Raw genomic sequence first — 25,895 nt, 5'->3', positions numbered from 1 at the left:
TATCACCAGTTTAAAGCTACTACCAACTTATAATGCAACACTGTCTTAAAGTGACGGACTCACTCTGTAACAACAAAGATAGCATCCTCAGCTGTGAATACGTAAATATCTAGTCCCAAAAAATAACTCCCTCACTCACTTTATCAAACAACTTCCCATAGTACATATAGTCATAGAGTACACAGATGTATCGTCTATAATAGTAGTTATGTAACTCTAAACACTAAATTAGAACCATGGGACTTAAAAAACTACTATCAACACTAATGGAATTCATTGGGGACGTACAGGACGGCCCGTCATGACTGTCCACCAGCAGAAGAGACGGGCGGCGCCTTAATGAAGTTGAAATGCCAAGCAAATGTCATAAAGCTGAAATATCACAGAGTTGAATCGGAGTTAATTATGAAAACAAACAGCCATGTGATCAAAGATGGAGTGTGATCTATTATAGCGAGGGGAGGTATCGGTCCCAGGAGACGGGGCGAGAGACCCGCAGTTTATTAATATGGATGAGGCTCGTTCTCTCTCTGTAGTTCTAATTCAGTCTCATTTACACATTTAAACACACACACAGGCTCTCTCATCTCTTTGTCGGTTCAGTTCCTTTCAAACATTATTTTCCTCCCTCTTCCTCTCCATGTGTTTTCCCACGAGGAGCCTCTGAACAGCTGTACAACAGTTTATTATATCAACGATGAAAACATTAATTTGCTCAAAGAGACGGAATGAGAGGGAGAGGAAGAGGAGGGGCGACAGATAGTGGGATTTTGTTAATGATTATCTCTTCATCACCCCATCCTTTCTTTTGTCAGCTTCTGTTTCCCTTCTCTTTGTTTCTCCTAGAATTTTTCTAGTTACAGAAATAAATAAAAATATAGAGTTTTAATGGGCTTGTTCCAAATTGCTAAATATTCATTTAGAAAAGAAAAAATCAAGGCCGACTTACTTGCTTTTTCTGTACTACATCTCAGTCTTTCTAAGCAGATTGAGTTTGATCAGTTTTTATGGAGATAGCTCAGATATCATTACATGACCCACTGTAAGATAATGACTACTTATAACGACTATATACACATAATAATATAGATATAATAAGAAGATAAGGAGATTAAGTAGGAGTAGTTAAAAAATGTATTAAATATATTTTAAAGGTGCTAAATGCGACATTGGGAGAACTTCTATTGCCTCCGCACAGCTCTCAACATGGCGACAGCTGAGCCAAAGAATGTATATTGCTAAGAAGTGAAAGTCAATTGTTCGTCCTATTGTAACATCGGCCCCAGCAGCAGAGCTACACTTCGCCATTTTGGACTGAAAGTGACCGGACACCAGTAAAACGTCCGCCTAAAAAGTGCCGTACAAAAGTAAAACAAAAGTTATTTATATTCTATTGTCACATTCTACCAAAATGGCCTGTGTTGAACAGTAAAATATTATAAATATAATAAGCGTTCCAAAATGGTGGCAGCACCAAAACACCGGAGTTTCGTCTCTTTGCTTCTTTACTCTTTGGCTGAGCCGAGTCAGTCGGGAGTGCGTTATCAGCTGTAACCATCATATGAGAGCAGTGTTCACAAGCACGAACCTGCACTAAAAGGCACACACGGCCGGCCCGGTTGTGTCAACAAAGCACGGAGAAGCTCCGATTACAACACAACACAGAGGGACAGTGACTTCATTTTCTGCTCAGGTAGACATTATTCCACTTACATAGCAAGCAATTAGTTGTTTGCTGCTATATTAACGCTCTGGATATCGTATAGAGCAACTTTAAAGTAACATTTCTAGGCATTTTTCACAGCATACATTTTGCTTTTTTCGTAGTAGGAAAAGCACAGATTTCACTGATAACATTAATGATGGCTACGCCATGACAGTGTGACAGTAATCCAACATGTACAATACCAGGACCCTGATACTGACGCAGCTAAATTGAATTCAGCCATCATTAATTTTCTTACAGTGCTTTTCCTACTGCGACATGTAAACATATAAACTGGTTGTGGCATAAAGGTTTAATACAGTTGTATTTCTGTCCGTCGGATTAATTTCAGTCCAATATTCACTCTCTGGTTTGGTCTTCAGAGAAACAAGAAGGAGGTAAGAGTCTACAGCAAATATGATTAAAAAAAGTTATTTTTATAAAAAGGTCGCTATATCGTGACAGTAGTACAAGAAACAAGTAACCTGTCCTCCGGTGCTCCTAACGGCATCTGCAAGATTTCACAGACCGGAGGAAAACAAGCAGTCAGAGCTGATCTCAGGTCTGCTGTCCAGCGGCCGTCTATGAGAGCCGGCTCTCTATCACTCACGAACTCCTAACCAAATGGTCAAACTAGGCAGCGCTGATCAAATATGAATCAATATTATGTTACGTTAATGCCTATTTCTCTCCTCAAATGTTTTCAGAATCATCTTGTAGTGCACGGTTTAGCTGTAAAATGAGAAAGTTTGTGACGCGGCCGCCATTGTAAAATCTGGTGAAAGAACACCAAGTACTGGTCACAGGTCAGATTTTCTAAAGCGTGAATACAGAGCCATGAGGAGGAACAGAATTGTAGTTATCTCTCAAAACACTTGAATTACAATATGCTGAAAGGTTATTATGATGTCAAAAATATACTGCCTACTGCCACTTTAAAGGGAGGTTGCCCTAAACTACATAGATACATGTCTATACACACACACACACACACACACACACACACACGCACACACACAGTAGAGGTGAGGGAGACAAATCACCTCTCTGGCCCTTCACAGCAGGAGACAGCTCTTTGACAGAAGAACAGAAATTGTCACACAACAGCACTTTGACACACACACACACGCACACGCACACACACACACACACACACACACACACACACATACAGATATATACATACACCGGCCCCTCACGAGACTCCCGGGTAGGGAGACAAGCGACAAGCTGTCAGTGTGTGTATGTGTCAGTGCTCTTCTTAATTAGCCAGCTATCCTGATGACAACAGACTCGGGTCAAACTGTGCCGGGCTGCGCTGAGTGTGTGTGGGTGTTAAGGAGCGTCGTTTCACTCCTCTCCTTCATGACATGTCTGAGAGCTGAAAACACTCCCTAATCACTTCTGAGACACACACACACACACCCTGCAACCATCACCAGGAAACACACACACACACACACACACACACACAGTTCATGAAGCGTGTTGATGGATTGCACCCAGGCCAGGCGGAGTGTAGCTGCTCTCCCCTTTGTTTCTTGTTTGTTGAACAGATGCTTCATAATGACACACAAGACAAAACCTGGAGCTGCTCCATTTAAAAATCAACAGGAAACAGACTTTGTGGATTCATTGCGTGTTCGCCTTTAAATGATGACTTGTCGCGACCTTTTAATTGCAGAAAAACGAGTTTTCTCAAAACCGATCAAACAAATGATGGAATAGTTTTACGCCATGTTTAACCTTGAAAACGTTATCTCTGTCCTGTCAGCTGTCTGCTGGCTCTTTCCATCCCATCAACGGAGGCCGCTATATGACCATAAAAAGCTGGCGGCGGCAGATTGGCCCCCCCCGAGGAAGATCTTTTAATTAATAACCATAAGGTGGCGGGTTGCACAGGAGGCCATTCTTCAGCTGTGTATCATGTTTTAAGTGGTTAAGTGCACATGATTTAACAATATAATTTTGTGCCTTCAGTGGTGGGGACTGTAGAACGGGTCCCTTCAGTGTGTCGATCATCTTGATGAGGGGCGGTAGCTGGGCTTTAAGCCAGGTCTTGAGATTAGATAGGCTTGACACAACAGTTAAGTTTGATGAGATTTCTTTAAAGGGACTGTTTGTAACTTCTTACACGTATAAATCATTGCGGGTCGGTGTCCCATGCGCACTCGCGTGTGGCTACTCTGTTCAGACTCAGACTCCAACACAAACTACACGGAAGCACCAAAACCTCTTGGTTGTATCTAGTGTAGCCCGTCTGTTAAACAGCGTTGGCCGCGGTCGGAGGACGAGGGGGAGACCGTAGCTTTGGTCTCCAGGACCGGAGTCCCTGCTGTACTCTGCTCCTCTGCTCCTCTGTCTGCTTTCACTCACACACCGGGCTCGTTCTCGCTCTTTCGCTCCACTCTCACGTGTATGCGAGCACACTCCACACTGCAGAAGAGTTAGTTTAGCTCTGAGAATATCTAGTGAATGTACAGTGGACGTTTGTGCAGAAATAACTGCTGCAGCTCCTCCAGACCAACAGAGGTTTCCCGTGTCTTGTGAAGTGACGGGGCTCGCTAGAATATACCGCTACCCCATCTGAACATTTCCAAACAAAGCTTGAGAACTACCTTTGCAATCATATTTTTCTCACAAGGCAATCAGAGCAGACTGGGCTTTTTCAGGAGGGGGTTCTTAAAGAGACAGGAGCTAAAACAGAGCGTTTCAAATAGAGGGCAAATACAGGAATATTCAGACAGACCGTATGAGAAAAATAATGTGTTCTTTGAACATTAAAGCATTTAAACATGTTCTAGTAGAAACCCAAAATACAAGTATGAACCTGGAAATGAGCATGATATGTGTGCTTTAAGTTTAGATTTTCAAGTTCTTTGTCTGCACAACAATTACAGTGAAGCAGTCGTTCTCCTATGGGGATCAATAAACGTTGTATATTATCTTATCCCAACTTATCTTAAATGGTTACTCACATATTTAGTGTTCAAGTCCTGGAGGTGTTTTCCAGACGTAACAGTTGCTGTTTATCACATACGGGGCAATTCAACCTTTCTGAAACACTGCAAAAACATGAACAGCATTTGTAAGCACCTTGGCTGAGGATGTATTAAACCAAGTTCCCACTACACAACTTTCAAAGTTGTCAGATCGCTGTACTGTTCACACTACACAACTTGCCGTCTTGTAATCTGGATTCTTGAAGTCGTTGTGGTTTTCACACTAGATGACTGACCGGCGACAGGAGGTCACACACTACAACATCTTTCACCAGGAGGAATCCCCGATGAGGTCAACAAACTACGTTTTGTCACGAAAATACCAGGAAATACACTGTAAATGACGTTTTGCCATACACAAGACACATTGCTGATGTTGTTGTAGGCACGTGTTTACAAAATAGCCTGTTTCCATCAGTTTTCCACATTCTTTTTTAGTATTTATTCCTCTAGGTCATGAATATGCCTGTATTAACCCTCTGTCTTAAACGCTCTGTTTTAGTGCATTTCAATGGAATTGCAACAAAATGGCAACAGAATTGCGTTGCTAGGCAACAGCTTGAGTCCATGTGTACTTCCTGTCAGCTGATGACATTCACATACACTGCAACCAGGAATAAACTGGGACACATTTAGAATGTTTACGTTTAAATCTGTGTAAAGGGTCTAAATATTGTATATTTGTGACATCACAAATGGAAAGAAAACCTGACAGCTTGTTTCAAATGCAGAGTTTCTGAACACGGGCTGTGTGTATTTCCCTGTGGAGTGAGCATTTTGATACTGTCACAGTATTTATACAGGACTGAAGCCTGCTTTATAATAAAAAATGTAAATCACACATTTTTATAATATGGGACCTTTAATAAAAGTTTGACAGTTATCGGTGTTGAGTACTGTTGGATCTACGACACATTTTCACTTTTTTAACTCTCCTCAGGACTTTTAAAAATGTTGATAGTCTTTGATACAAATATAGATTTTCTGTGGATCAAAACGAAACGAACTAGGCTGTAATGATTTGTATTTGTTTATTTTATGAATTTCACCGCTACAAAATGTTTTTATGTGTTTATGATGTGTTTATGATTGTTAATGTGACCAACGCTAGCTGTTACTAAAGAATGAAAACAACTTGACCAATACTAATCAATTCTCCAAAGACTTTTCTATGTTCTGTCGAACCGAATTTACCGAATTTCATGCAGCTTCCTATTTATCTGCATCAAGCAAACGGGTGGAAACAAACCTATTTCAGACGTTTCAAAAGTTTGGTTGGACAGCTTGACAGTCGGGTGGAAACGCAGCTCGAGTGGTGTTGGCCGTCTCTCCTGCCAAAAACTGCTCGCCTGCGTCTTTGAGTGTGCAGCAGCCCTGCTAGTGCTGATGCCCCTTCTGCTATCATTATTTAGCTACTTAACGCCATAAAGAGAAACGGAATAAAAAGAAGAGAATGGGGCCATGAGGCTGCAGTAATGGGCTTGTAATGGACTATAAAACAGCAGTAAAAATCCACACACTTACCCTCACAGGCCAAATAACACACACATATACAGAAGCCCTATCTCTATCTGCCACACACACACACCTCCGTAGACCGGTATAGATCAAACCATAATGATAAACTGTTACAAACAGCTGGACAAATGGAGTGAACCATTCATGTTTGTTGTCTGTAACATCTACCATTGTGTGTAAAAGTGTTTCCAATGTGATTTTGAGTCTGTGGGAAAATGTCAATAACCATAATACAGAAAGATAGAAAGGAAGAATACAAAGAGGAATGGACACTGAAGCAGACAACAATCACACACCAACACAAACAGCTCTCCAGCCCTGATAAAGAGTCTTTGAGGCTGTAGCCTGGGGATTAGGTTTGAGGATCGCCTCGGGTGATTTCTCCCCGTCTTTCTCCCTCCCCTGTATTGCCTTCTCCACCACAATATTTATACAATGAAATACGCTGTGAGGTGTCCATTGTGCATTTAACCAATCCAGTTGCCGGAAATAAGGTTGGCATTGTACATTTTTGCAAACCATGAATATGTTAAATGTCGACACTTCTGAACCAAAAATACGTTTCATAAATAAGTTTCATATCAGCCTCGTATCACGCTTGCAGGAACGTACAATGCCATGTGGTTGTGAAATGATCGGAGAGGTTTAGGCAACAAAAGTACTTGGTTAAGGTTAGAAAAAACATTCTGATTTGTGTTAAAATAATAACGTAACAATCGTAACAACCCAACGCATTGTCCTCCCACCTCATCACATACTGCCGCTTTGTAACCTCATCACTTTAGGTTTAGGTAACAAAACCACTTTGTTAGGTTTAGTAACAAAACTACATGGTTGGGCTAACTACTACCTTTGTACTGTAAAAATGAAACTGAATGTTGTGATCACATTACATGAATGAAGAGCTGATTATAACATGAAAGTGAAACTTAACGCACAGGGCGCAAACAGCGCTCTCCTGGATGAAAGCCCTGTGTTTGTTGGACCTGTCCACCTCCCCTCCCACCTGCCTTTGTGTGTCTTTTCGCTCTTTAATCTACGTCACCACAGTCACATCTGCCGCACTTCCTCTGAGTGTTTACATTGTAGTTAATGGAAAGCCCGGTGCGTCTCATACCGGCGCTCAAGCGTGCGTTGTGCGGCCGTATGAAATGCAGATGGCCTTGACAAAGCGGGATTGAGAACAGGCTAAACAACCGTAACAACGTAACTAACGTAAACAAAATAACAACCGCCCTACGTTACGTAACAAGTGTAAATTCAACATTTATTTCTGGTTTCACACGCGACACTAACGGCGGTCTTCTGGTGAAAGTGTTTGTCACTTGCTCTGTGAGTTGTTTGTTGTAATAAGTCACTTGTGCTAACCGAATGCAAAAATGCAGAAATTCAGCGTATCTGTTGTTTGCAGAAACGTACAATTCCGTCATTTTTTTCCTGGTCATGGGCTGGTTTTAACTGGTCTTTTAGATGCATGTTTGTTTTTCCAAATTGAGCTCAAAACAAGCATAAAATCTTGCAATCGGTGTGAGGGAACCATTCCAAAGTAGTTTCACCAGTTTCGGTGGTTTTCTAGATCCGAGTTTGATCATGCTGAAAGATTACTTGATTCAACGAAATTCACGGAACTAGATCATCTGTATTAAAAAAAAACAAAAAACAAGAGTGGTTTGTTTAGGTTTGAATGAAAGAAAGGGCTCTAAGACTTAAAGGGAAAGTTCAGGTGGGGTTGTATGAGGTACTTCTTCATAGTCAGTGTATTACCTACAGTAGATGACGGTCAGCACGCCCCCATTTTGGGGAAACAGACCCACACAGGAGCAAAGCAATGTACTGCTGTGGACGGGGGCAGCAACAAAACATCTTTTAGCCCCCTAAAAGAAATGCCCACCTAAAAAATAACAAATGATATGTGTGTGTTAAACACAGCATACACCTGATTCATTTTTTAGGTGGGCCTTTCTTTTAAGTGGCTAAAATACGTTTTGCTGCTGCTTCCGTCCACAGCAGTACATTGCTTTGCTTCCGTGCGGTAACTCCTGTCTGTTTCTCCAACCTGGGGCCACGCCGACCTGAACCATCCCTTTAATTTTGGAGCAACTTACTTATTTAATGGATATTTCCTGCAGTTTATTTGTTGTTCATGGCAGACCGTTGCTAGTGTTTCTAATCTTTTCAAATAGATAGATTCTTTGCGACTATCTCTAGTACATTGTACACAGTACATTGCTTTGCTTCCGTGCGGTAACTCCTGTCTGTTTCTCCAACCTGGGGGCACGCCGACCTGAACCATCCCTTTAATTTTGGAGCAACTTACTTATTTAATGGATATTTCCTGCAGTTTATTTGTTGTTCATGGCAGACCGTTGCTAGTGTTTCTAATCTTTTCAAATAGATAGATTCTTTGCGACTATCTCTACAGAGCCTCGCATAAATACATTATACACCACAACAGAGCTACATGAAAGACATCAGAAACACCATACCTATACACACACAGCACCTAGAGCCAAAACTCCTGCCATAGCGTGCCTGTCTCCAGGCCAGGGATCTGTATCTACAACCAGATGGAAGCAGAGTGAAGAATGGGTTGAGAGGACACCTGGGGTCATGTGCTATGGTGTGTGCTCTGCATCCAACGGCTTTGCTGTTGAGGTCTGAGAAGTTGTGGATGGGGAGGCCAGTCATTTTGGAGGCGTTGTGTGTGATGCATATGAGTTCCTATTGGAGGCAGCTATCATGGTGAAGAAACAGGGGGAACAATAGAGGAGAACAGGTGGAATTATACTTTAGTAGAGCAGCAGCAGAAGGTGTGTGTGTGGGGTGGGGGGGGGCAACAGGAAGAGCTTTGAGTATCCGAGTCCAAGATATTTGAACCACTCCACCCTCTCAACAGTTTCATTATTAGTAGCCACATGAACATTTACAGTAGGAGAGAGGAGGTTAAAGAGAGAGCAGTGGAACCAAAATGCTGTTCATTTATTCAAGATTTCTCTCACTATCTGGAAATATTCAGTGTGCTATACTATATATTGTACTGAGATGAATTTGGTTTGCTATTTATAAAGAGTCAGCAGCCCAAAACCTGCTGGGATTAAATATATATCAAACAGATAAAACAAAAGATGTACTCACAATACTGACAAGTATTCAGACTCCTTTTACTGAGGATCCACCCGATCGGTGGAGTGCTGCAGTGATGATTGTCCTTCCGGAAGTTTCTCCCATCTCCCCACAGGATCATCTGGTTCTTGATCAGTTGTCTTACCAAGGTCCATGTCCCCCGATTGCTCAGTTTGGCCAGACGGCTAGCTCTAGAAAGAGTCCTGGTTGTGACATACGTCTTCCATTTAAGAATTATGGAGGTCACTGTGCTCTCGGGAATCTTAATGCATCAGAAATGTTTTGTAGCCTCCCCCAGATCTGTCCCTCCACACAATCCTGTCTCTCATCTCTGCAGGCAGGTCCTTCTGGTTTTGTCAGCTGTGAAACCTTAAAGTCCAATCAATTGAATTTAGCACAAGCAGACTCCAATCAAGGTGTAAAAACATCTCAAGGATGATCAAGAGAAATGGGAGGCACCTGAGCTACATTTAAAGTGTCATAGCAAAGTGTCTGAATAATACACTAGTGGAAAGCGAATAATTACTGTATATCAATGTGATATTTCATCTATTTCTTTTTAATAAATTTGCAAAGATGTTTTATTCAGCGTTCAGTTGTACTTAGCTCCACCCTCTCACGTTACTTCTGGTTGCAAAAAAACAAGATGGCGACGGCCAAAATGCTGAACTCAAGGCTTCAAAACTGTAGTCTACAAACCAGTGGGTGACAATACGGTGACTACGTCCACTTCTTATATAGGCCTACAGTTTACAGTCTGTACCAAATTTTGAGCCGGTAGATGTTGAGATATTTCATTGCAAAAAAAGACCTGCTGGTGGCGTTGGATGAAAAATCAGGGGATGAACTAAGTCATCAGATTAATCCTCTGGGCACCATGAATATCTATACCAAATGGTCACCCTTTCAATAGTCTCACTCGTACTCACCAAAACACAACACACAGCTTCTGTTATCATAACCCAATGTACCTAAATTATTAAAAAACTAACCATCTTTTTTTGTCTAAACTTGAATGGCATTAAAGAAAGAAAAGAGCATTGGACATTGTCACCGATTGGTTCTCTCTTTACCCACAGGAAAAAGAACCAAATCCTCCTGATAGGTGAATGTAAGGGAGCATGCAACCACCAATCGGGGGAGATGATGGGGCGTGATGTAACAAACACTGTAATGACTCAGCCCCCAGGAACCAGAAACGCATGAAAAACTCTCAATTCCTGTCACCTCGTCTCCCGTCTCTGGGCCACAGGCTCTGCAGACTAAAACCGCATATCATCCTGTCTCATAACTACCCCATCAATCTCCCCCCATCCACCCCTACCTAAATAATCTTAAAGCAACCCTCGCAGTCAAGTAGAAAGAGATGGTGAATCAAGCTGGAGGCAAGACATCAGGAACTAGACACTCAGTTTAGTTTCCCAGTAATCTCTGAGCTACTACCTGTAATCTGTACAGTGAGACAGAGACACAGGCTTCAAACTAAATGTCTCCCTTGTTTCTTGCGGGCAGAATCCAATCTGTAAGCCTTCAAACAAGCATGTTGTTGTTGTGTGTTGTGTTTGGAGCTAATAGAGCCCTTTTCTGTTAGTGAAGATGATGATGTATTTTGTGGGTGGAGCGTTAAGTGAAGGCAGAATAATTCTTTGAACACGTTAGCTAACGCTGACTAGCAAGTATTGTTGGCTTGTTTTATTAACAATGGCTGAAGAAAATACCAGTTTCTCTCAACATGTGCTGTCACTCACTCTCAGAGACCACAAGTGTTAGTTGAGAAAGTTAGCATTACCAACGGGACCAGATTAGCCGACCCCTACGCTGATGACAGACTAATGTTACTTCGGGGGTTGAGGGGACGACTAGCTTGTTAGCTAGCTTGTCCACAGACTGACAAGCTAGCTAACACCTGCTCTCGGCGAAGTAGTCTCCTAGCGGCGAGGAATGAGGCCGAGGGACCGTTAGACCCAGCACTGCTGCTGGCCACCAGACCGCTGTTGGGCTCATTTTCTGTAACCAGTGTTGCATGAAAGCTTGGCTGAATTACCAAGCTAGCTAAGTAGCCAGCCATCCGACCAGTGGGCTGATGGCCAGCGGATGCCCTGTAAAGATAAATTGAAGGCGTATAAATCTAAGGATGCCTATAGTTAACTATCCTTCAGTAAAGTCAGTCAAGAAAAGAGTTGTACAATATCGCCGAAGCGTTCACAGATGGAGAGAAAATGTTGCTAATAGTGTATGGTGACCAGGCGTCCCGGTTTGTCCAGGACTGTCCCGGTTTCAAACTGGGTGTCCCGAGTCCTGACAAATATCTGTAAAACACTCAAATGTCCCAGTTTTCACTACAATTAAAATAATAACAATATTATACTTAAGTCATATAGACGCTTATCATGTTCCACTCATTAATTAATTTGTGCGCATGAGATAAGTAGAGCAAGCACAGCGCACCGCAGCAGTTCTCTAACTGGAGTGATGTTGCATGCTGTCAAGCCACAATTACGCACGGACACGGCAGATATCCGCTGGTTACATTTTGTGCAGTTTTGAACCACAGAACCCTCTGTGCTTATGTTTCAAACAGTTCCTACTGTACATCAACAGGCATTTCGCTTCGCTTATAACTCCCTCAGGACCGTCTGTTCCTGTCAGTCTTTCACCCGGTGTCTCCATCCTGGACAAAATGTGTGAGCTCCACAATTTTAATTATAATAGCCTGAGGCTGTGGCGAGCAACATGATGTGATAGAGATTGTTTGGGTTCAAAACTAAAGTTGAAAAATTATTTCTGTAGTCACCGACAATAATACGTTTCCTTTGAAGGGAAACTCTCTACAGGACTCCCAAACTGTCAGTGTGTCATGAGGGGGTGAAAGAAGTGAATGTTATAAATCATGATCACAGCCTCTAATTTTTGGGCCTCATGGCATCATGTGATGGACACAGAAGTTGTCGTACCACCGTTTGGCCACCATGAAAATTTGCTTCACAGCCCTGCGCTCTTTTAGGGGGCTTGATACGAACACTGACAAGATAGCTTGCTAACGCCTACTCTCCCGGTGAAGTAGTCTCCTAGCGGCGAGTAAAGTCAGTCAAAAAGAGAGTCGTACAATATCGGCGAAGCGTTTCAGAGATGGAAAGAAAATGTTGCTAATAGTTTAGCCTTCTGCTAACCGCAGCCGTTTAGCAGAAGGCTAAACTATTAGCAAACATTTTCTCTCCATCTCTGAAACGTTTCGCCGATATTGTAGCTCACTAGATCTCAAATGTATGCAATATCGATTTTGGTACCCAACCACATTTTTGAAGTGTAACTTTAGCCCTCTACTCTGAGGTGCTTTGTGTTTGCCTCCAGGCTTTCCTTTGTCTTGCCTCCAGCTAACACGGTGATGTAATCATGATGTCGGCTGTAAAAGGGTCTATAAAGCTGATGGTACTTTGAGCTACTGGTTTGATTAAAGAGAGTTACTCTGTCTTCTAGTGCATCTTTGCTCCCTCCTTTCCTCTTTCCCTCCGCTACAAACGCTCAGGAAGAAAGGATCAGAGAGGAGAGAAAGGAATGGGAGGAGAGGCAGTTAGGTGGGTGGTTGTTAACCTTTGCAGAGATGCCACTTTGTTGATTTTCCTCTGTTTCATCTTACACTTCAACTAATTAAAGCCATCAAACACACACACACACACACGTGTGCGCACACAGAGCTACGGGCATTTCTCAGTCTGCTAATTAAAGCATCTGTTTCTACATGCTCTCCTCTTTCACTCCATCCCTCCCTCCATCGCCACAGCCTTCACTGAGACGGGAGCTGGCGCATCGTTTGTACATCTTGATCATTTACGAGTCCCCACCGCTTTCGCTGCGTAATTTTCTGTGAAGATGCAGATTGATTCAGGTTTGTGGATGCATTTATTCACTCCTTCACCTCTCCCTCCCTCTCAATTTGTCCTCCTTCCTCCGCCTCTACACATCTTTCTCCACCTCACCTCACCTCACCTCACCTCACCTTTCATCCTCTCTCCTCCATCCCCCTGTTGGTGAAGAGGCTCAGGCATCATTAGTGACCCCCAGCGCTACCTTGCAACAGTTTAGTAGACTCTTTTGAGATTTTGGACTTCCACAGACCGAAAATTTTTTTTTTTTTTTGTGAGCAAGTTGAATCTCATTTGAGCCAAAAAGAAAATGTCTCTAATGATAGAAGCCTTTAAAGCAGCAGTAGGCAAGTTGGAGCAAATATGATTAAAAAAAGTTATTTTTATAAAACGGTCACTACAGTATATCCTGACAGTAGTGCATGAGATGGGTAATCTGAAAAAAATCATGTGTCCTCTGTGTCCTCCGGTGCTGCAAATCTGCCAGATTTCACAGACCGGAGGAAAACAACCAATCAGAGCCGAGCTGGAGCCTTGCCGTCTCTGAGCAGCTGTCAATCACTCGCGAACTCCAATCAAACAATTAAACTAGGCAGCGCTGATCAAATATGAATACATTTTCTGTTACTGTAATGCCTATTTCTCTCCTCAAATGTTCTCAGAATCATCTTGTAGTGTACTGTTTAGCTGTAAAATGAGAAAGTTTATGACCCAGCCACCATGTTGAGATCAGTTGAGGAAATACCAAGCACCGCCCACCAGCTGGAGCAAACGTTCTCATTTTACAGCTAAACAGTTCACTACAAGATGTTTCTGAAAACATTTTACGCAAGAAATAGGCATTACAGTAACCGAATATTGACTCATATTTGATCAGCGCTGCCTAGTTTGACCGTTTGATCAGAGTTTGGGAGTGATTGACAGCTGCCTCCATTGAATGAACAGCCAATAGGAACACTCTCTCTCTGAAATGACCTGTGATTGGTCAAAGTCTTTTTTAAAGCCTGAAAACAGAGCCATGAGGAGGTGCAGAAGTCTCTCAGAACACTTTAATTACAATATGCTGAAAGGTTATTATGGAATTTTTTGCCCAATGATGCCAAAAATATTGTGACATTTCTTACGCTACAGCATTTTTTTATAACGAGACATTAACACGTGGTAAGTGACAAGCATGTCAGACAGAGCTGCTAAATACACTTACAGGTAATTCCTGTTAAATTATCAACAATAAAAGTAGTGATTTCCCAGCATTCATTAGAGCGCTTCAGTGACTTGACAGCCAGCTACTCAGAAGCATCCACCAGGGTTTAGTATTTTTTTTGTCGTGGCTAATCAAAGGAGCAATGTGATGAAAGAGGTTGTCAAATTTTAATGCTGACATCCATAAAAACACAAGAAATGTTTTCTTCTTCTGGGTTCCACAGGGACAAAAAAACAGTGTGATATTCCTCATGTAGCATTCTCAGCCTTTTCAAAGGGATCACATACTGTCTTCTTTTTTTATTTTTACTTTTTTTATATTTTAAGCTGCAGCTGAGAACGTATAAAAACTGTTCCTAATGTGATAGAGTCGATGAGGCAGGTTGACATTTCTTAATCTGTAAACTGAGGCTGGAAAGAGGCTCCTGCTCAGATGCACCTAAACATCTCTTTGGACCTTGCAGGGAAGGGTATTATGGGTAATGATAGGTCGCAGAAGCTTGTAGAGCAGTCGATGTGCACACCTCCCAAATCTCAACAAAGTATGTGTGGACCGTGCACGTCAAGCACGCTGGTACCTCCTGTAAGGAGGTGGGTTTGAAACGGAAAAGAAAAAACATAGAAATAGAACAGGAGCAGAACAGACATTCCCCTTCAAGTCAAGGTAGCAGGATGGTCAGAGGCCATTTTTATGTCAAATCTAACAAATGAATGCTTCATCCACACACTCCTGTCACTGCGTAGGAAAGCACATTGCTTTCGCCAGATGAGTGACAACTTCATTCAGCTCTTTTTCTGTAACCAGTGTTACAAGAAAGCATGGTAGAATTAGCAAGTTAGCTCGCTAACTAGCGGATCCAGTTGGCTAGCTTGCTAATTTTGCCGTGCTATAATGCTACACCGGTTACAGAAAGTGAGCCAAACAATGGGTTGGTGGCCAGCGACAGTGCTGGGTTTAACGTTCCGGAGCAGGATTCTACCTAGCTACTAGCCAACCATTCATCTCTGGAGCTGCGTCCGTTCCCTTCCTGGTGAGCTTCGACCACACTTTACGGCCGCACTGACATGTTGTCCCCATGACAACTAACATCAATCGCTATTTTCTTTTGTACTAGTCAAAACAATTAAATGTCTATTTAACTCCTATTCTATTTCTATGAGAAAAACAAAGGTAAACATTGTACTGTTGTTGTCGTTCCAGCCTTAACAGCTAGAGCTAGTGCAGACGGCAAAACTTTCAAAATATCAGAACTGCACGACCTTCACAACTCATCTCAGATTCTTTACAAGGAGGCCGACCACCTGCAAATCGAGGCCAAAGGACCAAGTATGTTATCAATCTGGCGCTAGGTGAAGGTTTACGCCATGGCGTGCCGACACCAGGTTCCAAACCCGGCTCTCGGGATGTGGAATGTCGTCTCTTGGGGTCTTGTTCACAAGTGAGGTTAAGATGGAAGACGAGGTCGACTCAGAAGTACCGGATTGTGATGGTGAACAGGGAATGGAGCGTGAATGGGAAGCAAACGCTCCAACTTAATGAGCTTTAAAAATTAATTTCCTTTGCAGGGTGGTTGGGCTCGCCCTTAAAGATAGGGATCTTAGACATCCAGAAGGCTGAAGTAGAACCGCTGATCCAACGCATTGAAAGGATCCAGTTCAGGTGGATCAGTCGTCTGATCTGGATGCCTCCTGGACGCCTCCCTGTGCAGGTGTTTCGGGCACGTCCAACTGGGAGGATACCCAGGAAAACACAGGAGGGCTTACATATCCAATCTGGCTTGGGAACACCTTTTGGAAACCCCAAGACGAGCTAGAGGAAGGGGCTGGTGAGGAGGACCCCTGACCTACCTGCTTACCCTGGTTATGGCTAGAAAGGATCCGTCTTGTGTAAATATGACATAATGTTCTCGTTGTAATCGGAGCGACTCAGGAAGGGATCGGATGCCCTTCACGGAGGAGAGAAGATTGTTGTATTAACGTTGTAAATACTGTAGACAAAATCATGCACGTTCACTAGAAACTCCTTCTGGTGGAGAGCTCGGCGCCCGGCAGAAGCGCCTCCTCCTCCTCCTGGCCAGGAGCTAAGCTTCGCCTTGCTGCTCCGCTGGTCCCCGGTGGGAGCCGACACGCTGCTGGAGGCCCAGGCCATATTGCTGGGCCCCCTGGAGGGAAGGGTGGCACAAGAGAATCAGAACTGGGACTGCGTAGGGCAGACTGTCAGACCTTATAGCAGTAAAAAAATACGTTTTCTAAAGGGACTCTGGTGCTCGGAAACACTACCGCTTTGTCAGAAGGGACCGCCAAAATCAACGCAAAATGATAATGAAATGAAATGAAAATCCATCCATCCATCGATCCATCCATCCTTCCATTATCTGTAACCACTTATCCTATTCAGGGTCGCCGATCCCAGCTGACATTGAGCGAAGGTGGGGTACAACCTGGACAACTCGCCAGACTATCACAGGGCTTGAAATGAAAATGAAGATAATATTAATAACCTTAACCTTAAACTTGATTCATGACTTCATGACATTACTGGAACCTTAATCTAAAACAAATTACACACTGCATTCAAATTAGCATGTAAACATGTCACACAGAACTGCAAATGCAACATGAACACGAACTCTCGCGAACACATACAAACTCTCGCAAGAGCTTTACACAAGTCGGATCCTTTCCAGTCTTGACCTCCTTCCCCCTGCAGCCGCCATGACATGGACCCAGGAAATGGTGGCAGCAGAATTGGGAAATGGGTGGATGGATGGATATTTGAAATCTGTCACAACAGTCTGGGAACCCAAGCTCTGATTTCAGGCCAACTTTTGTCGCAGATCGCAAAAATGTGTCTGGCTGATGGGACTGGTTTCTTCAACTACACTTGCAGCTGTAACTTCTCTCATTCTGAGCTCTGCCTCATCCTCCTCCTCCTCCTCTTCCTCTTCCTCCTCTTCTCCCTTCATGTGCTGTTGTTCCTGTATACCCCACCGGGAAAAATCCATAAATGGCCAAATAACAAATTTTACCAGCACGAGTATTTGGTTTGTACTTGGATTGAAAGAAAATATACTGTTTTTCATAGTCTGCTGAGCAACATGGTCGAAGCAAACTATCTTTTCTGTCAAAAATCCATAACTCTGCAGGATGTTCACTTCAACCAATCAGAAAGCAAGAATCCTGCCAATGCTCCCCCTCCATCTCCCCGTGTCCCTCAACGATTTTATTTTTTTTTCTCCAGCAACACACACACACACACACATACACATACACACACACACACATACCCTGCCGAGCAAGGGTTGGCAGACGAGTAGCGCTGTCATTTGTCAGCTACATCCCAGAGGTAACATAAGGGATAGGCAGCACAAGTGTGTATCATTGTGTGTGTGTGTGTGTGTGTGTGTGTGTGTGTGTGTGTGTGTGTGTGTGTGTGTGTGTGTGTGTGTGTGCGTGTGCGTGTGTGTCAGCTAAATTGGGCGTAGCAGTGATGTTGTATGGAATGATCAAACAATTGATCCAAAATTTAGTTTGATGCTTCCTGGCTTGAACTTCAGGAGGTGGACAGAAGAAGGAAAGATGACATGGGGAGAGGGAAGAAAAAGTGGGAGAGGAGAGGAGAGGAGAGGCAAGAAACAAAAAAAAGAAGTGAACATTTTGAAGGAGGAGAGTGTGACACACTGCGAACAGAGTCCACACTCTCAATCTGAATACATTTAAATACATTCTTCCTCTTATTTTTTGTACTCACTGTGGCCACTGAAACGAGCCCAGTCGCCTCATGTGTGTGAATATGTTATCTCACAGTCTGGAGTTTATTATTTTGGAGAGAGGACTCACCAATTACGGTGCTTCAGTTAGTCCCGTCTGTGTAATACACTACTGCCATCCAGTGGTGACACCATGGAGCTATCATGTCCAGTAACCTCCTTACATACATTAGCTACAAAAAAAACACTTCTCAATGAAACAGAACATAATTAAAAGGATGAACAATTTTTTCTGTGTTCCTTTCTATGCACATTGTTTATGCTTCATTAGCTCTGCTATTCCCTCAAACACTCACACACATATAGCTGCACTAAGACACTTCACACATTAAAAAAACACTCATTCATATATATACACACACGAACCGTAGTGGGCAGTGCAGCCCATAATATCATCCATTACGCTGTGATCTCCACTAATAGGCCACTCCAGTGGCAGGCTAATTCAAGAGACTGATTAGCATAAGTGAGCTATGGCGTTCATTAGCCTTATCAAGGATTCATAAAGCTGACCAAAATGAGTGGGATCCTCCAAACGCCGTCCAAGACGAGCACTGGAGTCATTTACACAGGCAGTGTTTTCTCTCCGCTGATACTGAAACACACACATAACCGCTCAGATTCAGTGGTTTGATGTACTCCGTGGTCGTTTTTTTGAGGCAATCAGTAGGTAAATGGAGAGGAAGTCTGAACAAAATGCATTTAATGTTGATAAAATACTCCTCTTTGAAGAGCTTAAGTGTAAAATACAGCAGCATGGTGGGCTGTTACGTCCGTCTCTTTCTGCTAACGTGGTGGTTTATTAAGGAAGTGAAATGTAAATTAAGGCATAACAGGCTGAAAGAGACTACATTAAACATTTTCTGCATACATTAGTGGGAAATTAAAGTGAGATACAGCAGCAGCTAAGTGGGCCCTGAAATCACAGTGTCAGTAAAAGCTAGGCTAATAGAAAGACAGAGTTCCTCCGCTTCCGGTGGACCACCATGGGACCTTATCTCAGAAAAAATATGAACGTATTCAACGGAGAGAAACAAATATTTTTTCGATTTGATTTGTATTGAATTCATTTGAATTTTAAAGGTCCCATATCATGCTCATTTTCAGGTTCATACTTGTATTTTGTGTTTCTAATAGGACGTGTTTACATGCTGTAATGTTAAAAAAAAAAACTACAGTATTTTCCTCATACTGTCTGCTCATTTACCCTCTGTCTGAAACGCTCCGTTTTAGCACATTTCAATGGAATTGCAACAGAATTGCGTTGCTAGGCAACAATTTGGGTCCATGTTTACTTCCTGTCAGCTGATGACATTCACATACACTGCAACAGGAAATAAACTGGGACACATTTAGAATGTTTATGTTTAAAACTGTGAAATGGTCTAAATATTGTAGATTTGTGACATCACAAATTTACAGAAATCCTGACGGCTTGTTTCAAAAGCTCAGTTCCTGAATACGGGCTGTGTGTATTTCTCTGTGCATTAAGCGTTTCGATACTTTCACACTATTTATAAAGCACCTGATTTATAATATAAAAGACATGAAAATCTTACTTTTTACAATATGGGACCTTTAAAGTTATTTGTTTTGGTTTTACAACCCGCAACCGTACTGTTCTGGTTCACTCTCACCGCTCTAATCGGCCGTTTAAAGCCACAGCAGGCAGCTCCGATAAACTCAAAGTACGCTTCCTGCTGAACACCAAACTGCAGACAGACAAAGTTAACAACGAGCTGTGTGGACATAGTGGAGTGTTTAGCAGCTAAAGAGACAGATATTTCACAGACCATATAGGTGGACGACGCGTCCCCGTCTTCCTCCCACTGTACAGAAGTGAAGCCAAAATATCCCGGATACGGGAGCTGCCATCTTGCACTTTTGATGTCATTTGCCAGAAGAGTCTTTGCAGCAGTGATCGGGCGGTAGAGCCACGGCATCGAGGTCCCACTCATACACCCGCCCGAACCAATCACGAGCCGAGCACGGCCGCAGCTTGATAGCGCGAGAGAATCACAGCTGTCAGTCATGATGTCACACCCTTTTTATAGCATCAAATAACGACTTCAAACCAAACTTAGCAGCAAAATGAACACTTGAACATACATCAGCAGCTCGCAGCTAGCAGTGCTAACAGCGCTAAGAGTGAAAACAACAGCAACGCTGCTGACAGAGCTAACAGTGTTAACCTGGGGGGGAACTGGATGGTGTGCGCTACGCTTCCTCAATCAGTCAGGACGGCGTTATCAGCTGTAACCGCCGTATGAGAGCAGTGCAGAGCGGCGGCCGTGAGCTAGCCAGTGGGGCACACTCACATGCACTCACATGCACTGAAAGCACACACGCCCGGCCCGGCTATGACAACAAAGCATGGAGAAGCTCAAATTACAACACACACACACACACAGACACAAACACACACACACACACACACAGAGGGAGAGTGACTTCATTCCCTGCTCAGGTAGACATTACTCCTCTATATCTTTATAAAGACAATAGTAGTTTGATGCTCTGGATATCGTATAGAGCACCTTTAACTGATCTTGATGTGGTGCAGTTCCCCTTTAACAATCGCTAAAATCTGTCATTTTTAGATGCCTTTTCACATCATAAAAGCTACAAGCATGAAAAGTGCGGCCGTTAACGTTGGCTGGCTCCGGGCTGACGGGGAAGGTGCAGCAGAAGGCTTCATGGTCTCTCCTCTTGTGTTTTTTGGGTTGGGCTGCCGGAAAGTTAAAGAGCATAAAATTAGTTTGGAGCGATAAATTGTTTCAACCAGCTGAGAAGGTTTTTGCCTGGACAATCAATTTTTGGATGAAGTTGCTAGCCATGCTATGCTGCTGTGGCCTTCCTAATGCTGTAATGCTGAGTGGGATGTAGTGTGTGTGTGTGTGTGTGTGTATGTGCGTAGGTATATTGACACTGGGGTGTCTGGTTGAGTAATGGGGGCGTTGCAGAGTTTAGATGGCTTCTATCCTCCTTCCTATCCAATGCTTGAGAAGGTCATCACTCATACAGACAGAGGGAACGAGAGAGAGAGAGAGAGAGAGATAGAGAGAGAGAGAGAGAGACGGTGCTCATCCAGGCAGGAAAGAGAGTGTGTGAAAGTGTGTGAAAGTGTGTGTGTGTGTGTGTGTGTGCACAAGCGAGAGAGCATGAATGAGACAGAGAACAGAGGGATGGTACTGAGAGAGACAAAGACAATGGAAGGAGAATGAGAAACGATTGGTAGACAGAGAGAGAGGTAGAGGTAAAAGATGAGTATTCTCTCTTTTAGGATACTACAACAATGGCCTCCAACTTTCTATCATCCATTCATTTTCACATTTTACAATTTAAATATGCCGACTTGCTTCCCGGCACGATGAAAAATGAACAACTACAAAGCTCTGAAGCCTCATTAAGCACAACAAACACAGCAGTCTGTGCTGTCACCGTATCAAACCCAGACTCAGTCACCTGATCATATAGTGGTCACACTTGTTAGTTACTGTCTAAATAGAGATTCTGGGGTTGGATTTGGTGGACAGATCATCAGAAATATTGTCTTTTGGGTGGTAATCTACGTACATTTGGGATTTGTGCCATAACTCTTAGAACTTGATCTCATTACTTGTTCTGCTGCATTCATGTTCTAGTTGGAGAAGCCAACATCAGACATGTGATGGTAAACAGCTCTGCTTTCTTACATCAGATCATGGATGTATAAAGAGAACTGGATACAGAGTTGGAGGCGGGCTCCCGTTCCTTCCTATGAGAGTTGCTGCTCAGTGGCGCATGAAGCCAAAATGACTCGAATGTCGTGTGATAAAGTACCTGGATCATCCGGTGATCTTCAGCATCCATTGGGCCCATAGAGCAGACGCAGAAGTGTTTCCTTTAACTCCGCCTCCAAGCCCTCGCTCCAGCCTCGGCCTGGGTCTCATTCACATGAACAGAGGAAGGGAAATTACTCTGGATTCAGCTATTATTATTTTACAACTTTTAGGACCTAATGATTTAAATAAGGGCTAATCAAGTGTTCATACTGGGAAGTTTATTTACCTCAAAAAATGTATCTGCTGATTTACAAACGTCTCTTTCCCACTGTAAGTCTATGGGGAAAAGTCTTTTTGGGGCCCAATGGCATCACGTGACGGACACAGACGTTGTAGTACAACTGTTTGGCCACGACAAAAATTTGCATCAGCACCCAGCGTTCTTCCTGGAGGCTTGATCAGACCGGCACATACTGGTATTTCGCAAAAAGTCAAGGCCACACCTCCTTTTGGGTGATAGAAAACGGAAGATCCCATAGATGACAATGCAATTTGACGTATGTTTGGATTTTAATTTTGACAAATTCGAATGCATTCATCTCTTGTTATACAGACGTTTGTTTCATAAACGTCTAATAATTATTTTGCAACCTTGCCTGAACCAGTACATTCGCGATACCTTAATAAATTCAGTTTGATCACCATCATGTCCCTTCAGTCTTCCCCCCATCCAACACAGTGGACGGATATTACTGATCCAGACATCTCTACATATAAGATTGAATCCCGTTAGGCTAAGTGTTGTCTGTTAATAACCAACTGTTTGATCTATAGGCTGAGATTTAGTTGATGCTGCTATAACGTTAATGTCTGACTGTATTACTGCAGCAGCCTCCAACTCAAGCTAACGTTAGCTAGCCATGCTAGTCACTATCACCAGCATCATTTAGATTTTATATATTTACCACACTGACAGTGAATATTCATGTATCGTATGTGGATCAGATCTCAGTGTGAAAGCCTCAGTTAACCCGCTACACAACAGCTTTTCATCATTTTCTCTCCTGTGACAGCGAGGTTCTTTCCCCCAAAAGGGAGCGCAGCCTTGGTGATGACGCGATAATGGTCTGGTCTATAGTTTGGAGCCATAAAGCCCCTCTATTCTATCTTTTTTAGGACATGGCAGGGGAACAAATCAGAGATCAGTGTTTTTGGATTTATTGTTGGTACAACCAACTACACAGCAACTCTTCAGCATAGCGTTATTACTATTAATGGTTTGTTTAAAGTAGAAGTTTGGAGACATGTTTCAACTTCTTCCGTTTTGTTACGGTCTACGAGGGACAAGGGGTTGGTTTCCCCCAAAGGGGGGCGTGGTCATGAGAGCCTACTCTGGATGAGGAATCGCTGGTCTGAAGTATGTAATATGTTGTCAGGACATCAAACCCAGAAGACAAATGATAAGACAATGAAAAGCTGTAGTTGTTGGTTTGGGGGATGATGCAGAAGACGGGGTTTTCAGACAGAGGAACGATCCAGCCTTAAATGAGAGTCTTTATTTTGACTGAGCGGCAGAGAGAAGACATTATTCAGGCTGTGATTTAGAGACAAATCCTGGAGCCGCTCCACAGACGGTGAATAATGTAATGACTGCTTGGAGTCCCGACTGCTCAAGATTTCACTGCGATATGAGAACATTTGGCGTTTAACAGCAGGGAGCCCCAAATACTGTGAAACTTGTGAGAATGGAATATCTCAAACAAGAAGACAGAGAGTCTACAGCCACACTGTTGGCTCTGTGAGGCTGTACTGACACACAGCGGTGCTTTGAGCTAAATGCTAACACCTCAAAGTGACAACAGTAACATACTGAGGTTTAGTTTAATAAAATAAGTGAATTCTGCTGGTAACCACGGGTTCAGCATCTTCTTTTGGAAACGAGACTCAGTGTCTTGAGTCAGTATATTTTTGGCATCATTGGGCAAAAATTCCATAATAACCTTTCAGCATATTGTAATTCAAGTGTTCTGAGAGATAACTAGACTTCTGCTCCTCCTCATGGCTCTGTTTTCAGGCTTTAAAATATCTAGCCCGTGACGGGAGACTTTGACCAATCACAGGTCATTTCATTGAGAGAGCGTTCCTATTGGCCGTGCTACGGTCATGTGACCGGAACTTGTCGTTCCTTCACCAGATTTCACAATGGCGGCGGCGTCACAAACTTTCTCATTTTACAGCTAAACCGTGCACTACAAGATGATTCTGAGAACATCTGAGGAGAGAAATAGGCATTAACGTAACAGAATATTGATTCATATTTGATCAGAGCTGCCTAGTTTGACCGTTTGGTCGGAGTTCGCGAGTGATTGACAGCCGGCTCTCATAGACGGCAGCTGGACAGCAGACCTCAGATCAGCTCTTACTGCTTGTTTTCCTCTGGTCTTTGAAATCTTGCAGATGCCGTTAGGAGCACCGGAGGACACAGAGGAACATGATTTTTTTCAGGTTACCTGTCTCATGCACTACTGTCAGGATATAGCGACCGTTTTATAAAAATAACTTTTTTAATCATATTTGCTCCAATCTGCCTACTTCAGCTTTAAAAGTAGTGTGTAGGATTTGGCGGCATCTAGTAGTGAGTACCCTTCCTCTCACTCCTCCCTTTCCAAGACTGCGGTAACGTGAGCCTCCAAGTGCAAAACCGTGGTATCGCTGTTCGTCTCGCTCAGAGGTCATCCATACCATAATGAAAAACTTTAGGAGCAACGGAAGCCAGACGGCGGCTGGCAGTACCACGGTTTAGCACTCTGCGGCTCACGTTACTGCAGTTTCACAAGCATGTCGGAGAACTATGGTGGATTATTTCTCTGTTGTTACAATGCTAATTGGCATTGTATTTTACATCGTTGGAAAGCCTGTTTATTTACCTTCGCAATGATGTCCAACTTGTAAGGATCATGCATTTGTGGGATGAGAAGCACAGCTGATCATGTGGGTAGCGCCCAAGAAAAATTCGCCAAAATGCTCTGCCAATGGTAAACAGTGTATTCTCATAAGGCTACCAGGAAGCCTGCAATGACTGCCCTTCACCGTCAGGCCCATTTGCGCTGGTGTCGACAACACAGACAATGGAACCTGAACATGTGGGGGAATGTCATGTTCAGTGATGAGTCCAGGTTCTGTCTGCCAAAGTTGGATGGCAGGGTCAAAGCATGGAGACGACACGGAGAACGCTATGCTGATTGTTGAACCGATGGAGTAACAGCTTTTGGTGGGGGCAGTGTCATGGTGTGGGACGGCATCTCCCTCACTGGCAAAACAAGGCTTGTCATCATTGAAGGCCATCTCAATGCAGGGAGATATCGGGATGAGATTCTGCAGCCAGTGGTGATCCCATATCTCCACAATCTGGCACCTAACTTCATCCTCCAAGAAACAACGCTCGCCCCCACAGAGCCAGGGTTATCACAGACTACCTCCACAATGTGGGAGTAGAGAGAATGGAACGGCCTGCCAAGAGTCCAGACCTCAACCCAATTCAACACTTGTAGGATCAGCTTGGGCGTGCTGTACGTGTTAGAGTGACCAACACAACCACGCTGGCTGACCTGCAACGAATCCTGGTTGAGGAATGGAACGCCATCCCACAGCAACGTGTGACCAGGTTGGTGACCAGCATGAGGAGGAGGTGCCAGGCTGTTGTGGCTGTATATGGATCTTCCACCGCTACTGAGGCTCCTGACGGTGTATTAAATGAATAAAGTGTAAAATAGCCAATATGTCTTGTTTGTTCCTTGTTACTGATAGAGAGTTCAATCATCCAATCCACCAAACAACTCAAAACAAGAGTCAACACCAACAGGAGAATACACTGTTTACCATTGACGGAGCATTTTGGCAAATCTTTCTTGGGCGCTCCCCACATAATCAACTGTGCTGCTCATCCC

This window comes from Sebastes umbrosus, chromosome 9 (assembly GCF_015220745.1).
Source record: "Sebastes umbrosus isolate fSebUmb1 chromosome 9, fSebUmb1.pri, whole genome shotgun sequence".
In the NCBI taxonomy this organism is placed as follows: Eukaryota; Metazoa; Chordata; class Actinopteri; order Perciformes; family Sebastidae; genus Sebastes; species Sebastes umbrosus.
This window is presented reverse-complemented; position numbering follows the sequence as displayed.